Source organism: Ambystoma mexicanum, chromosome 13 (genome assembly GCF_040938575.1).
Source record: "Ambystoma mexicanum isolate Mex_15411 chromosome 13, UKY_AmexF1_1, whole genome shotgun sequence".
NCBI lineage: Eukaryota > Metazoa > Chordata > Amphibia > Caudata > Ambystomatidae > Ambystoma > Ambystoma mexicanum.
The window spans coordinates 687160474-687175657 of record NC_090938.1 but is presented as its reverse complement, the minus strand read 5'-3'; the positions used below and the strand labels follow the sequence as shown (position 1 = coordinate 687175657).

The 15184-nt window shown below is 47.6% G+C and overlaps 1 protein-coding gene across 2 annotated transcripts in view; it reads right to left on the bottom strand.

Moving 5' to 3' along the window:
• The window catches only part of STARD3 (StAR related lipid transfer domain containing 3), a 274830-nt gene extending 260293 nt beyond the window's left edge, over positions 1–14537 (bottom strand). The window contains exon 1 of one of the 2 annotated variants that reach the window (XM_069634727.1): positions 14451–14537. The gene's annotated coding sequence lies outside the window, so the exon portion shown is untranslated. Of the gene's footprint in view, positions 1–14340 lie in introns of both variants that reach the window. The other variant, XM_069634728.1, reaches the window with a different exon arrangement.
• Between the last annotated feature and the right edge of the window lie 647 nt (positions 14538–15184).

Sequence of the window (15184 nt, the reverse complement as noted above, 5' to 3'; positions counted from 1 at the left end):
GTTGGCTTTGCCAATGCTTGCTTTTGAACAGAACTCAAAAAACAAGGAGGCACATGCAGCGTATATCAAGTGGTTGAAGACCTAGTTGGTTAAGAAATGTTTATCACATCAGTAACTTATTTAGCAGGTTTATACGTGTAATTAAGCAATTAGCTTTCAGAATGCTGTTGGGAAAGCACAGAGTTAGATCAGCGATCCCAGAAGGGTGCGGTTTGGGTGGCAAAAGGTGGTGATGGATTTAGGGACTAGCATGGCCACAGGCAGTCAATAAATGGATAAATAACCAAACACCCACAGGCTGTGTGTCCCTTCTCACTTCTCCTCCCCCACCTACTTTCACTTCCCACTACAATAGTTTCCTTTAAAGGCAGGCGCTTTCGGCACTACCAAATACCGAAACCTAAAAAAAAGTTCTTAAAGGCAGTCATCCTATATATAGAGCGTGTTATGGAAGAATATCTTGTTAAAGTAACAGTCTCCCATGCCGAATGCACGCATTTCAGTTTCTCAGAAAAGCTCCTCTTCCTCCACAACAAAGCGCTTGCATAGTTTCAACAGGAGAGGAGTTACGTTTGGCGGGACGGTGGGACCCACTTAATTTCCTCTTCCGGGATCGAGCCATTCCAAAACCATGACAATCCTGCTTCAACCAAGTGCACAAATAAATGGGAGTAGACATATGGAGAAGGGAAGGCTACAAAGTCATCTCGCATAGTTTCACGAACGAATAATCGGGCCATTGGAGCATCACATGGCAACATTAGTTCTGGAGAAGGGTAGCGCCTTTATTATTCACAGTTCAGACACTGGGTCATGAGTGAGGTTAGTAAGATGATATCAAACACAAATAAAACAAATGGTTCTGCCCATGGCCTCCATACAGTACACAAAGGATTTGCACAGATATTTAAACAGAGTTGGACGAGAACGCAAAAAAGCATCAGCGCGCAGAACATAGTGTTGGTTAGATTGCTGCTCACCCAAGAGCACACCAAACGTTTCTCATGCGATCAATTGGGCCTCTTCTGGCGGCGATCTAAGCATATTTCGAGGTTGAACTATCCTAATTTCAATTGATGTCTAGGTTGGTCATATCTGCCATAATTGGATAAGAACTCCGGTGGTAAAATTACAGGTTGTCATCTCACAAAAACAAGGCCCTTTAGTATATACAGGGGGAGCAAAAGAGAGCTGCAGCGGTATTTTCCTCCCAGTTCCGGGGGTGGATATCTGCACACACACTCAGCCCTAGTCAGTCAACTTTAACTACTTGACGATTGAAGGCCGTCTTCTGGAATCGTTGTGGCAGACGATTGGCTTCACCCCAGATCATCTCGGCTAACTGCAAAACACACACACACACTCAATGTCTGAAGAGTCAATGGTCCTGGCTTTCAGGGCAAGTGCAGCAAGGCAAGAAACGCGGTGCTGGGAACTACATATCACTACTGCTCTCCACCCACAGCAAAAGACACAGCGATGCCTTCATCGACTACAGAACAAAAGCGGCAAGCTCTTTTCAGGAACCTGCCAAAGAGCAACAATGCACGGCACTCATCCCAGAGTTTGTGGGAGTCACAGACAGAGTTGGAGAACTGCTACAGCCACAGAGAAGGGAAGCGCTGAGGACATGGACAGACTTACAGTGCGGGACAATAGGGGCTCAAGAACAGAGTGAGAGGAGCTTGGGTATGTGGCTGACCGCACAAGGAGGTTTGCGATCACAGACAAGAGTGTAAAGTGGCTGGGCACAGTTCCACGAGGAATTCGGGGTGAGTGTGGAGAACAACGCATCAAGATGCTGCCTATTGAGCATTTATGTTCACTTGTTAGGCTCTCATACAGCAAGCAAATACTATTTCAAAGCGCCCACAGGGCAACAGGGAGGGGGACAGGGGATGAAAGACAATGTAATACAACCATTATAAATATAAATAATACAATTAAATACAACAAAATAAGACAGCAGGGGGGGGGGGGAGAGACGAACCTACTATGCCTTGCGAGTGTTCAGAACGTGGAAGTGCTGAGGGGTATGGGATAGGTGCTGTGGTGCTCTGGAGAGCAGCAGGTGAAGTGCTAAGAAGAAAAAAGGTAAGTGCAACCTCCAGTGGGGAGGGAGAGACTAAGCAAGTACAGAGGATAGACAGTGGCTGGGATGATAAAATGTGGGACATCATGGCCCAGAGGATACATAGGGGCCCTGCACACCAGTCAAGGAACTGTGCAATCAGCAGGGGAGAGACGGAGTGAAGGAAGAGGTACAGATGAAGGTCTTGAGGCTTTCCCAGAATTTAAGGAGGTTCTGCTCAAGAGGGAGGGGGGAGGCTGTCCAAAGAAGGGAGCCGCTGAGGAAAGCAATCGACCATCTGCTCTCTGTTTTGATGCAGGGGGATTTGAATTTAATACGTGCGGCTATCGGGAGCCAGTGCAGACTTGGTAGGGCTGGAGAGATGTGGTCCCTGGGCTTGACACCAAGGATAAGTCTTGCTGCCCTATTTTGGATTAGCTGGGGGGGGGGGGCGCTGAGTGGATGAAGGTAGATTAAAGAGAAGGCTATTGCCATAGCCAAGCCTGGAGAGAACCAGAGCCCGGGTAACAGAGTCTCTGGGGGAAGGCGAGGAAAGGTAGAATTCCTTTGAGAAGGAAGAGCTGAAAGTGGGACTGCTTGACAATGTCCGGAGTATGAGGGAGAAAGAGAGGAGTCAAAGGACTCAGATTCCTGGCTTCCGTGAAAGGAGCAGGGGGAGAGCGGATTGGAAGAAGGCCAGAGTGAAGGGAAGAAGTGGGATGCTGGGGTCCCAATAGGGAGGATTCCGGTTTTGTTGGCATGGAGGCAAAGATCATTAGCAGTACACCAAGCCTGGATGGCTGAGAGGCAGGCGGGGGATGAAGGAGGGTGCAAGGGAGTCTGTAGGAAGTTTGAAGAAGAGTTGTACGTCTATCAGCATAGCACTGGAAGTTGGCGGGAGGGGGAGAAGGAGGAAATGAGGCATGCCAGCAGAGTAAGGAAGATGTTAAAGAGCCATGGCGAAAGAATGGAGCCCTGGCGGATGCCACAGGTGGAGGAGAAGGAGCCCAGTTTGACTTTGGAAGAGCGGTCAGTTAGGAAGGACGTAAGCGAGTCCAGTGCCCGCTCCGAGATACCATGGAGCCTTTTTATGGAGGATGGAGTGGTTCACTGTATCAAATGCAGAAGAGAGATCAAGGAAGATGAAGACAGCAGGGGAATTGGAATCAAGGGTTGCGAGCAGTCCTTCACGGGTTCTGTGCCTCTGGATGCTCGGAATCCAGACTGATGGTCTTGAAGACTGTCAACAAGTTCAGTGTGGGAGTTAAGTTGGGGCAGGGCCAACTTCTCAAGCAGTTTCCCCAAGAAGGGGGTGATTGAGATGGAGCGGTAGTTGGCCAGGCATGAAGGGTCTGCTGATGTTTTTTTTAAGGAGAGGGCGCACAAGGGAGTGCTTGAGGGAGGGTGGAAAAAAACCAGTAGCAAAAGAGTAGTTACAGAGATCAGCGAGAGCAGGGTCGAGAGAGGAAATCTCATTGATGGTTCTGAATGAGCAACGTGCAACCGATTTGGAAGGGACCTTCATGGAGGACAACTCTGGTGACTTATTCTGGAGAGACAGGGGCGAAGAAGGAAGGAGAGTGGTCAGGGGGAAGCATGGGAGGGCAGGGGGGAGTTGGAGGGGTGTGCGACAAGGCTGTTTAGTATGTCCAGAGTTTGAGGTGAAGTGAGTGCCGAGTGAATTGCAAAGGGCCTGGAAAGGAGTTGGGGCAGAGGATACTGCAGATGGGTTGGCAAGTTCCCTGCAGATTTTAAAGAGTCCAGCCGTGTTGTTGGACGCGCCAGATACTTGTGCCTGAATGTGGGCTTTTTTTTGGCATGATAGAACGGATAGAGAGTCTGTAATGCCTTTGGAGCAGGCTGCAGGCCAGTTTGTCAGAGGGTGAACCTGAAGTTTGCCACTTCCGTTCTGCAGCCCTGCACTTATGTTTCTGGTCTGCAAGTTCTGAGTCGTACCAGGTGGTATGCTTGGAGGCAGGTTTCAGGCAGATCCTCATGACTGGGGCAAGGATGTTAAGGGTGTTGATGGAAAGATAGAGGTTGCTGAGGGCAGAATCAGCGGTAGAGTGAGTTTGGTGGGCAAGGGGGAATGAAGGTGGAAGTGAATGCAGCAGCTGACTCATTTAATCGGACGGATGTTCGTGAACGAGGTTGGCAGGGTTTTTGGCAGAGTTGTCACAAGGCAATAGGGACCTAAGTGGGAGCTGAGAAGAGAGTGGACAGACCACAAGAGAGGGGTCACCTGGGGAGTAGAGAGGGAGAATGGAATGGATGATGGCGTCAAACGTGTGTCTGGCAGAGTGGGTTGGACCAGAAGGAAGAATGAGAGGGAGAGGGAGGTGCAGAGGTCAATGAAGAGGGTGGATGCTGTGCACTGGGAGTCTAAGTGGATGTTGAAGTCACCCAAGAGTAGCAGGTTGGAGGTGGTAGAGAGAGTAGGGAGGAACTGAAGTCGGCCCACTCATAGAGAAACAGAGAGGAAGCACCTAGGGGCCGGTAGATGGTAGCAATGGTCAGTGTGTACGAAGGAGTGATGACCAATTTGCATACTAGGCTCTCAAAGGACGAATAGAGCTGAGGGAGTAGGATGGAAGAAGGAATCAACTCAGGGAAGATTAAGGCAACCCCAATGCCAGCACAGTGAGGTTGAGGCTTGGAAGAGATCTTAAAGCCATTGGGTAAGAGTGAGTCAAAGGAAATGACTGAGCTGGCATTGAAGCAAGTCTCAGGGAGTACGAGTATGTCCAGGTCAGTGTCTTCAAGGAGAAGGCAGATGTCAAGCAGAGTGTTTGATGGCTGAGCATGCGTCGAGGGTCGCCAGGTGGAGACGATCGCTGCCTTTGAAAGTTTTTTGTGGTAGAGTACAGGGGTGTGGAACTTCAGTCTGAGGTGGCAGAGCAGAGAAGGTAGAAGGGGAAGAGGCAGGAATTTGATGAGAGACAGCAGGATCCGGTCAAAGAGAAGGAGGTTGGCCTGAGGGCCTTGAACCAGGATCGTGCCTGTGAGGTAGACATGAATGCAGCAGAGAGATGAGAAGAAGCCTGCCACGAGGACTTCCCACTTGGTGTCACCATTAACAGTGGTGGAAGAGTAAGGGGAGAAAGGGACGTCAGTGAAGATTTCTCTGAAGGAAGCACAGACATAATTGTTTGCAATTGGGAGGCCAGGGTTTGTATCAAGGATGTCTTTTTTTATGCTTTTTCCATCCAGATTTTGTGAGCGAGGGAGGATAGGTGATAGCGTAGCAGTTGGAGTAGATTGAAGAGATGATGGCGAGTGCCATCTCAGAGCAAGAGGAGGAAGTGAAGGGTAGAGAGAAAGGGGGGTTGGGAGGTTGCAATGCACAGTAGTGACCCGACACTCAGGTGGCCAAGTGGATGGTAAGAATACTAAATCGCAAAAGCAGTATAGTATGTGTGCACACAAATTCGATTTTTAAACTAGCAGTCACAAACAATGCTGGATGAGCACACCTAAAAACGAATATTGTGACACAGATATTGCTGCACAGAAGTGTGGGCAGGGGAGGCGAGGGCTCAGGAAGTGTAATAAGAAATCTAAAAGATTGAATATGAAGTACAAGGAAACATGCCAACAGAGCTAGGGCAATGAGAATGACTGGAAAGGCAGAGAGTAAGAGTCAAGGAGAGATGAAGCAGGCAATAGTCAGCACTCCATGATGACGGGGTGACTAAGGGGATGCCACAGTCCAGGGGAGCATGGATGAAGTACACAGCATAAAGCATGTAAGCGTGTTTTTGCCAGCAGTAATAAGAAGGGGGCTGCATGCCCAGCCAAGCCCGGACAAGCTCAGACAGGAGCCTTGGATGAAGGGCAGGCTTCCACCTGACGGCGAATGCAATTGGTTAAATGAGCAAAAGCCAAGCCAATCAGGGAGGAGCAACTTCAGTTGGTGGGCTGCTTCATCAGGAACAAAGAAGTGCAGGCCATCATGGAGAATGCATGCACAGAAATGCATTCAATGAGGAACACAGTAGCCCCCTGAAATGTATAGTTTAGTTATGAAGAATGTATACCTTGCCAGTCACCACCATAGTGGTTTTATGGCACTGGTACCTTGCCCTAGCATGCAGTGCCCCAAAACAGGGTGACCCAACAGTCTTAAGAAGAAAAGCAAAACCTGGGGTAGGGCAGGGAGAAGAAAGAATAGGAGAGAGACACACAGAGCTAACAACTTGGGAAGATATAATAGCAATACGATTATCAGAGCACAGGAAAGGCTGTGAAAGAAGTGATGAATGTTGAGATCCAATACGTGGCAAATAGAAGAGGAAAGGAGGCGAAAACGACTTTACAAGAAGCATACATGAATGGCCTCTGAATGAGGGACTAAAATTCACTGATAAGAGCCGAGGAGCTGATAAACCGGCAATCATTGTGCAAACTCAACCCTGCTATCATAGTACAAATCCTGCATGCAAGAGTATACTGCATATAAACGATCCAACACTAACAGACATCCAAGGGCAAAGATGTGCAATGAACCTCACAGTACAATTAAGCCATGAAATACGTGACATGCATAGAAGAGGGTGTGCGGTATAAAGACATCCGTGGCCATTACGTAATTTTAAGAGTTGCTAGAGACTTGCAACATATCAATTAAGTTAACAGTTCCAAGAATTTTTACCTATAGGACTGTGCAGTAGAAGATACATAAAGGGCCATACAAGAGGGTGAATTTAAGAACTTGGTAAGCGATAAGTAAATGTATGTGTTTTTATGCATTTATGGGATTTACATCTCCTGCTGTGAATATGGTTTGCATCGTCAGTATATGCACCAGTTTCCCTGTGAGAATTTAGTTTGACACGTTTGCAGGAAGTTGATCATTTTAATTTTTTTTAAAGACCATCTAAAGATGTATGTGGCCGCAGCTCATCACCCTATACACAGGCTCAGAGGAGCTTACAATGCCCTGGAGGATTGCACATCCAGCGTGGTCAACTCCTAGCCTATCACGCGCACTACAAACTGAACACCTAGAGACGATTCTGGTTGCACTTTGCACCTATTAGATTAGGGGTACATGATATACGTGCATCGCTGACCAGTGCAACGGCTCTCATCGGATCCAAGATCCAGCAACAGATCTCTAGTGGGATCCCGGGATCCAGCTTGCCCTGGGCATACAACCAAAAGCATTTGCTGAGCTGCATTATGGAGAGGTGGTGGGGGGGCAGAGCCGCACACAGCACATTGGTGCCAGGAATACTCTTCTGGCTCCGCCCCCTACCCATGTCACAGCTGGAGCCAAGGCAGACCATCAGCGAACCTGGTGGCTCGCCTCAGTGATCTAATCTGGTCTGTCCGAGCGTACACCCCCCAGGTTCGCCGATGGTCTAAGACCCTGTGACAGAGCAGAAAGTGCACTGTGCGCACGGAGGGGAATCCATTTGGGAAATGCAGGGCTCAACCAGATCCGCTGGCTCGGTCATCATTGCCTTTCCCAAATTAATTCTGGTACTTGTAGTTTTGGGGATGTCAAGATGGCTTGAAAAATACACAAACCATGGTAAGATATGCGCACAAATATATAAACCCATATATTTATATATTTGTGTGCGTATCTTACCATGGTTTGTGTACTTTTCAAGCCATGAAAGAAATTGTGCCATTTTTAAACTATTATTTCTAACATTTCCTTTCATCAGAGCGGCCAGCTCTGCCCCCACGGCACTCCGCCTCCACCCTTTCTGGGACCCCCTTCAAATGTGTTCCATTTCCACCAATGTGTCCATGAATTACCTTTCGTGCAATACAGCATATCTTGATCAACTGGCAGTAGTTTGGATGGGAGCCAGAATCTTGACTGTGATAAAGATGAACTTGCTGAGCGTTTCAGACCCAAGAACCACTTCCTGAAACAGACTATAACCAGTTCATAACGCCATGCCCTCGGCATGCACTTCTCCCTTATATCTTGCAGAGATGGAGTGACTCCACCATTCCTTCTCTACCACATGGTGACTCAATGTTTGGCGCAGAAGCCCTGTCCTGTTCCCTGCAGATTACAATGGGTTCGTTTAATCTCCCTTTCCTATTTGGCAGATTCATCATCAGCACGAGACTTGCGAGTACAGGGGAGACGAGGCAAGAGATAATGGGCCCCTACCCCAGTCAGCCATGTAGGGCACTGAGATTAAAGCGGGCCTACCAGAGTTAAAAAAAAAAAAAAAAAAAAAACAGAGCAATGTCAGCACTAATACACAGACCACAGATGTGCACAGCCCTGCCAAGTAATATCAAACAATGCCCACACTTATGCAGCAAATGGACTGCCACCACCAGGAAACAAGTTGTAACAGAAAGCTCACGAGATACCGCTCAACCAGTTTACTCCTCAACAGGCTAAAGCAAAACGCTCGATTGATCTCATTCAATCAAAGGAGTTTAAATGCTTTGCAGGATGTGGAAGGTTTCCTGGAAGACTGATTCCAATGAGGTCATATAGGTGGCCTTTGGCTTAAAAGGAGAAGAGTCCAGGCTGGGAGTCCAGGGTGGGAACAGCCTGCAAATTAGGAGACAGGTGCCACGAATTTCACCAACACTTGTTGGGCACGGGGAGGAGTACATGGCCAAGAATCCCAGTGCAAAAGGAGGAAAAATATGTGACAACGAAAATACTTATAGTTACTTTGTTCACTGAACAATAGCTACGCAATTGCTCTAGTAATAGATTTTCTGTGTTGTGTACCTTTTTGCTACTTTTACCTTTTGACCCTCTCAAGAGATGCCTCTCATTACTGTCTTGAAAATGTGGGGGCAATCCATAACAAGGGGAAACATTTAGTCAAATATGCAATTCTCTAAGTCATGGAACGCCATTTATTAAAACCAGTTTTACTGGCAAAAGAAGAGGCTTAGTGCATGGATGGAGCAACTTCTCAAGAACGGGTGGGTGCAATGATAAGCTCTAGTGGACAGTACATGATTGGTGCGGTCCAAGATGCCCTGTCTGCATATTGGCCACATGGGGATGCCATCGGGCCTGCCATTTGCAGTGATGGGGGTGCCATAATAAATCTGATAGCAAGAAAGTCGAAGTTGCGAAGTTTCGCCCAACAGAAAAACCTATTTAACGTAATCTTTTGGCACCCAGGAGATGCTATTGGATGTGCAGAGCAGGGTACAGGGGTGTGCAGGTTTAAGTTACGAGCATGGTCCATGCAAAGAGGCCCATTAAGCCACAACAGAACTGTTTTTAGGCCAGATTTTGTAAGTCAATGCAACTGAACAGCTTTGCCTAGTTAACAGATTCAAGTGTGCGGACGCTTTTTCGTCGGAGCAAAAGAGTTTCCCACTTTTACTGCAATGGCTCCATCAGAAAAGCATTGTTCCTGGGTTAACTTCTGGACTTCAATTCTCGGCTGAACAACGGAGGTTGAAGCAATTGCATGACTGGCTGCACAAAGAATCAACAAAAAATAAAGGATAATACATGCCTAACCACCCCAATACATCCACGCGAAAAAAATAAAGTCTCTGGAAAATCAACATGCTTTGCTATCAGGCTACTCAAATAACCCAGTGTCAGTTATCTTAAACGTATACAAAAGACCTTGCGTTTTTTTGAGGCCAAGTATTAACCACCCTGTTAGAGCTGTGTGCGACCATTGATCCTTGGCAAGACTCGTTTTACGTTTGCTTCACTGGAACAAACAAGACGCAAAGGCAGTGCCAGGTAGAATTATCTATTAATAATAAGACCAGGCTAGCATCAAAAACCGTGAAATATCACATCTCTAAAAATCTTCCACCATCCTTCCTCCATCCCCCGCCATTGCTCTCCGTGTTCGGGTACACCTTTTCACAGACTAGATGACATAATATACCTTGGCGGGCCAGCTGGCAAAAGCAGATGGTGCCCAGTGCCTGAGAGATTGATGTCGGGAGCTTCTGGACACATCTACGCTGCCTACCTAGTCCATGGGAGACAACTAGACCTGCAATGCAATTGAAAAAGATGCATGATGGGACAGACCCTCCACTGTAATTGTCCATGGTCCCTATGCAGCATGGGGTATACATTGCACTGCCAGCAAGACTTTCACCAGCTGGAACAGTGGGAAATCATTTTTGACGTGGTAACTTAATGCTCCAGCATGCACACTAAGTTTGCGAGGAACGTGATCGGTCAGCATCAAGGGGGAACTTGTGTTAACATTTTATTTCGTTGATCTTCCACAAGCATCTGCTTCATAATCATGTATGCAATCTTGTTTCCCGCTAATTGAAATCTGAATCCACATTGAATGCATGCTTGGTCTCCGTTATAACAAAAATATTAATTTATATTTCCTTGCCATAAACTGAACCGTGCATTGGGTTTAGAGATTACGTGCTATCAGCCAATGCGACGGTGCTCAATTAAACTACATTCTCTTCACCTACACCAGTTGACAAACTGGCCGAACGGTGGTGTAAAATGCTATGCGAGCAGAACATAGATAACCAGTCTGGAGGGCTAACTCCGCCCTTCCTGTGCCCTAATGGTCTGGCAACTACATTCTAAGCACCCTACAAACCCTGTGATGCATCGCAGAGCATTCACACCATATTGCCCTCCAATCATGTTCCTATCCCGGCAAGCACATTGATATGATAGGTTATTGCGCTTAATACCCAGAGGTTTCTAAGCGCACATCCGGGGATCAAACCCTGGTTGCTCCGCGTCGTCTTGGTTCCAAGGTGAGCATGTTGCCCCTGATCTATCATCCCGAGACCCTGAGCTAACCTCCCGAGACAGTGAAGCAAGGCGATTAATCCATCATCATGGAAGTTCTCAGCTAAAATAATGCTCTGTTTAGCAAAGCTATAGATCCACCCTCCTACTCCCCTTTGCTCCATTTTCTTCATGGCTTGCCTTTCAGAAACACCAAAGACAAGCTCTGAAATGTGGCATCAGACGGGACATGATACTGCAGCGACTACATTCAGACAAACCACAAAGCCCAGTGCCCACTTGAAGAGGACATTTACAGATTAAAAATGACACAAACCAACTGAATGAAGACCAATGATAGAGCTGAAACGTGCAAGTTACATTTAAAAAAATGCCCAAACTGAGCAGGGCTTTCCTTTAGAATCAGGGTTATGTATGTGCAACAAATGATGGGGTTTTCGCCTCTCTCGAAAGTGTTGTTAAACTTGAAATAATATAATAACAAGCACTCAGTTAGTGCGAAACGCGTTGTGCATGTCGTGCCCATTGGCGTCCTGCCTGTTCTGGCCGCTGCTCCTCAGCCGCAATTTGTATTTTTGCCTTTTTCTTTTTTGGCAACATTAAACAGGTAATCTTTTAAGACCACCTTCTTGGTGTGAGCTGCGCTAATTTTTGCATCTATTTTGGTCTTCCAATTGACCGCGGAGAGTGCGGTTCATATATATATATATATATATATATATATATATATATATATATATATATACACACACATACCTCAGTTACTTGATGTCAAACAGAGAAGACTGGTTTATAGATCGGGGTATTAGCCTCATCCAATGCACAAACACAGTGAGCACAAATGCTTCAAACAGAGATAGCTTGAAGCTACCACCCATCAACAGGTGAGACTTGGGTAGTAGCACTGCACTTAGTAGGGACAGACTTCAGTAGAGCCACACAACTAGAAAAGTTGTCTTAAACCAAAAACCAAGAAAGTCCACGTATCTAGATAGCAGGGGTCGTATAGCTCAGTGGCATTGCGCTCATCTTGGATGCAAGATGACGCAGAGCAACACAGGTTCAAATCCCGGGTCAGCGTTTAGAAACCTTATCGGTAGTAAGCGCGTTATTAAAAAATATATATTATATAAGTCTCAGGAGGATAGCTCAGGGGCAACGCAACGAGCTCGCCTTGGAAGCAAGACGACGCAGGGCAACACAGGTTCGATCCCAGGGTCCGCGCTTAGAAACCTCTGGGTATTAAGCGCGTTATAAATAAATAATTATAATATTATAAATTCTTTATTATAAGCTTTGATAATTATCTTATTTATTGGACATTTGTATGGTGCCTATACACATGTGTTTCCAGGAGCCACAAGACAAGAGATGGGGGAGAACATGGGAAATCAAACAGTCTTGTGACAGTCATACTGTGAAGTGCTTGACAAGGTGATAAGTACAGGGGATGAGGGGGTAGAGGGAGAAGTGCAGAAGTGGGGACGGGCAAGTGCTGCTTGGCAAGTGCCAGGGGAAAGATGGGGAGAGAGGGGAAGGAGGAGGAATGCAGAGGACAGGAGGACTAAATTGGGAGAGTCCAGGAAAGGGTGCCAAAGGGCAAGTGCTTGCAGAGGATGCTGGTGGAGGGTAGTCTGGCCCTTGTATGACTATGAAGGGAACAGGGCCCAGTCCAGCGGCAGATGGAGAGTTTACTACAGGAGACGGAAGGGTGGGGAGAAAAGGAAGGTCTTCAGACATTTCCAAAACTTAAGAAGATTCGGTTCAAGTCTGAGGGTGGGACAGGTGGCTGTCCGAGAGGGAGGCTTCTCCCACTCTCTGCTTGGAGAAAATTTTGACCTGCAGAGAGTTGGTGCCAGAAGAACGAAGGACTCTGGCTGGGAGACAGAGCTGGATAGAGAGGTCCAAGGCCCCAGAAAGTCTTGTCTATGAAGTAGAGGGTCCTGAACGTGATCCTTGCAGTAACCGGGAGCCAGTGGAGAGATGTTATGGCTGGTGAGATGCGGTCCCTGGCCTGGAGGCCAAGGATACATTTTGCAGTCCAATTCTGGATTAGTTGGAGGGGGCAAAGGGAGGGAAGAGAAAGGTTGAGTAAGAGACTATTGTAGTAGTCAAGCTTAGTGAGAACCAGGACTCTGGAGACATTGAGCTTCTAGCGGAAGGTGAGGAAATGTAGAAAACCACTGGGGAGATGAGGCTGAAAATTGTACTTCTTGGCAAGGTCGCGATGTGTGGAGAGAAGGAGAGTGAGGTGTCAAAGATGATCAAGGTTTTTTGCCTCACAAGTGGGTGAGGGGAGGGGACACAAGGAGCCTGGCCAGAGAGTTAGGGGGAAAACTAGCAGCAGGCGTCCCAATGAGAAGGATATCTGTATAGCTGGCATTGCAGCAGAGCACCATGCCTAAATAGCAGTCAGGTATGAGGGAGGAAGAGGAGGGGAAGGCAGAAACGTTGTTATTCGTTCTCTTAACCAATTACACTCCTATTCCAGGCTCTTCGGGACACTTCAGTGTACAAACTAAAAGGGCAGTTCAGACAGAGCACCGAACAGAAGAAGCATCTGCACACCTCCGGGACTGGGCTGAGGCTGCTGGTCAGGCACTCCTGCACCCCTGTCCATTGACAAAAAACAGAGTGGTTAGGAGGGCATTCTCAAGTGACTGTGGGATTGGATTACTAAAGTCCCAACTGACTCCCCAGTTGGGACTTTAGTAATCCAACAGCTGCTCTACCAACAGCTCTCCTCGCCCTGTAAGTTTCCTTCTGTTGTTCCAAAAGGCTAGACTCCTTGGAAACCGCGGACTGTACTCCTGTGCTGCAGTGCAAAAGTGGGAACACGGTATGTGTCTGAAAAGGACTAAGTTGCTGGAGGTCCTAAGCTTTACACGAAAGAGTGTGGAGGGAAGACACACGCAGGCGGTATTAACCCCCAGTTCAGACTAATAATGCAATTGTGCACATTAGACGGGACAAAGGTGTGCAGTTTTCTGATTTTTGCGCTAAAATGATGGGGAGAACACAGACACACAATGTTATTTTTGAAGTACGGTGACGTGACGCCCCCACCTTGCCTTCAGAACGTGCAGTCACCATATCTACTCACCGGTCTCTTAACTCATGCAAACGCGTCACTACCCTCCGGCTATCCGCCCCACTACACAGCTGCATGCCCCGAGGTCCAGCCATCAAAATACATCCACAGGCCACTCCATCTCTAGTTAGCTTATCCCACAACTCCCATAGCCAATTGCATCTCCATTAAAATAATGGTGCCGCCCCCATCACCTTCCCAATCTCCAAGCCCATCTAAAGTAAACCTGCCCCTCACTCTTCTGTCTCTTCTATGACCAGGCACCCCACTCCACATCCTTCTGGGAACACAAGATAACCCATCCCCTTCCTAATCGCTAACCACCTGTCACTACCCCCCAAATAATCTTCTACAATTTACCACCGACGCCACCGTCAAGCGCGACGTCTAATGTACCTAGTCCCAGAAACGTGCCCTCATAAATTCCCCCCACTGCACCATCAAGCCACCAACTCCATCTTCTTAACCTACCTCTTTGACAACTGTCCTATCCTGCAGCCACCTGCTCTCCAACCCACGCGTCCCGTATTGCTCCACGGCAAACTTCCACCCGCTGCCATCCACCTGTTCTTGCCTCTTACCTCCTCTCCCATCGCCGTCCCGTCTCGATGGTGTTTAGTTCCCGTTTGAGAAACGGACCATAGCAACGTTCTTGCCTACTCTTCGTCACGTGACTTCGGGCACGTTTCATTCCCTGCCATTCACGTAGCGTCTGACGACGTCATCGTTGTGATTTTCTTGACAGGGAACCCGGAAGTCTAAGGCTTGCAGAGCACCCGAAATCTGCGAGCTTTAAACTAAGTTACTGTTAGAATGACATCAGATGGAGCGTCCCACGTCGTCCTCGCCCTCATCCTGAGTATTGTGAGCGTGAACCGGGAAGGCTCTGGCTGCAAGAATCTGCGTGCTCTTAAGTGGCTGGGATTAAAATGAGCATTTTCTTCGGGATGAAGTAAAAGTTCCTGCAAGACACCAGACGGAGACATGGGAGGGAAAATTGCATTTAATTAAAACATATATATTTTCATCTATTCAACGTGAAAGGTACGGAGGGCTAAGAAAAGGAGTTGTGCAGGGACAGTAGATGGCGGTGTTTAACTCATCAAAGGGGACTAATAGTCGAATGTAAGTTTTGGGATGAGTGGTTTTAGAGGGGCCTGCTTGGGGCTATTTGCGTGTGGTTCGGGAGAGCACATGGGCATCTTGGTGTGGGTCTGCAAGGGTGATGGGGCATCTTTTATGGGGATGGAGTGTAGGGCATTATGGCATTGGTCTAGAGCAGGGGTCTCCAACCTTTACGTTAGCTAGAGCTACT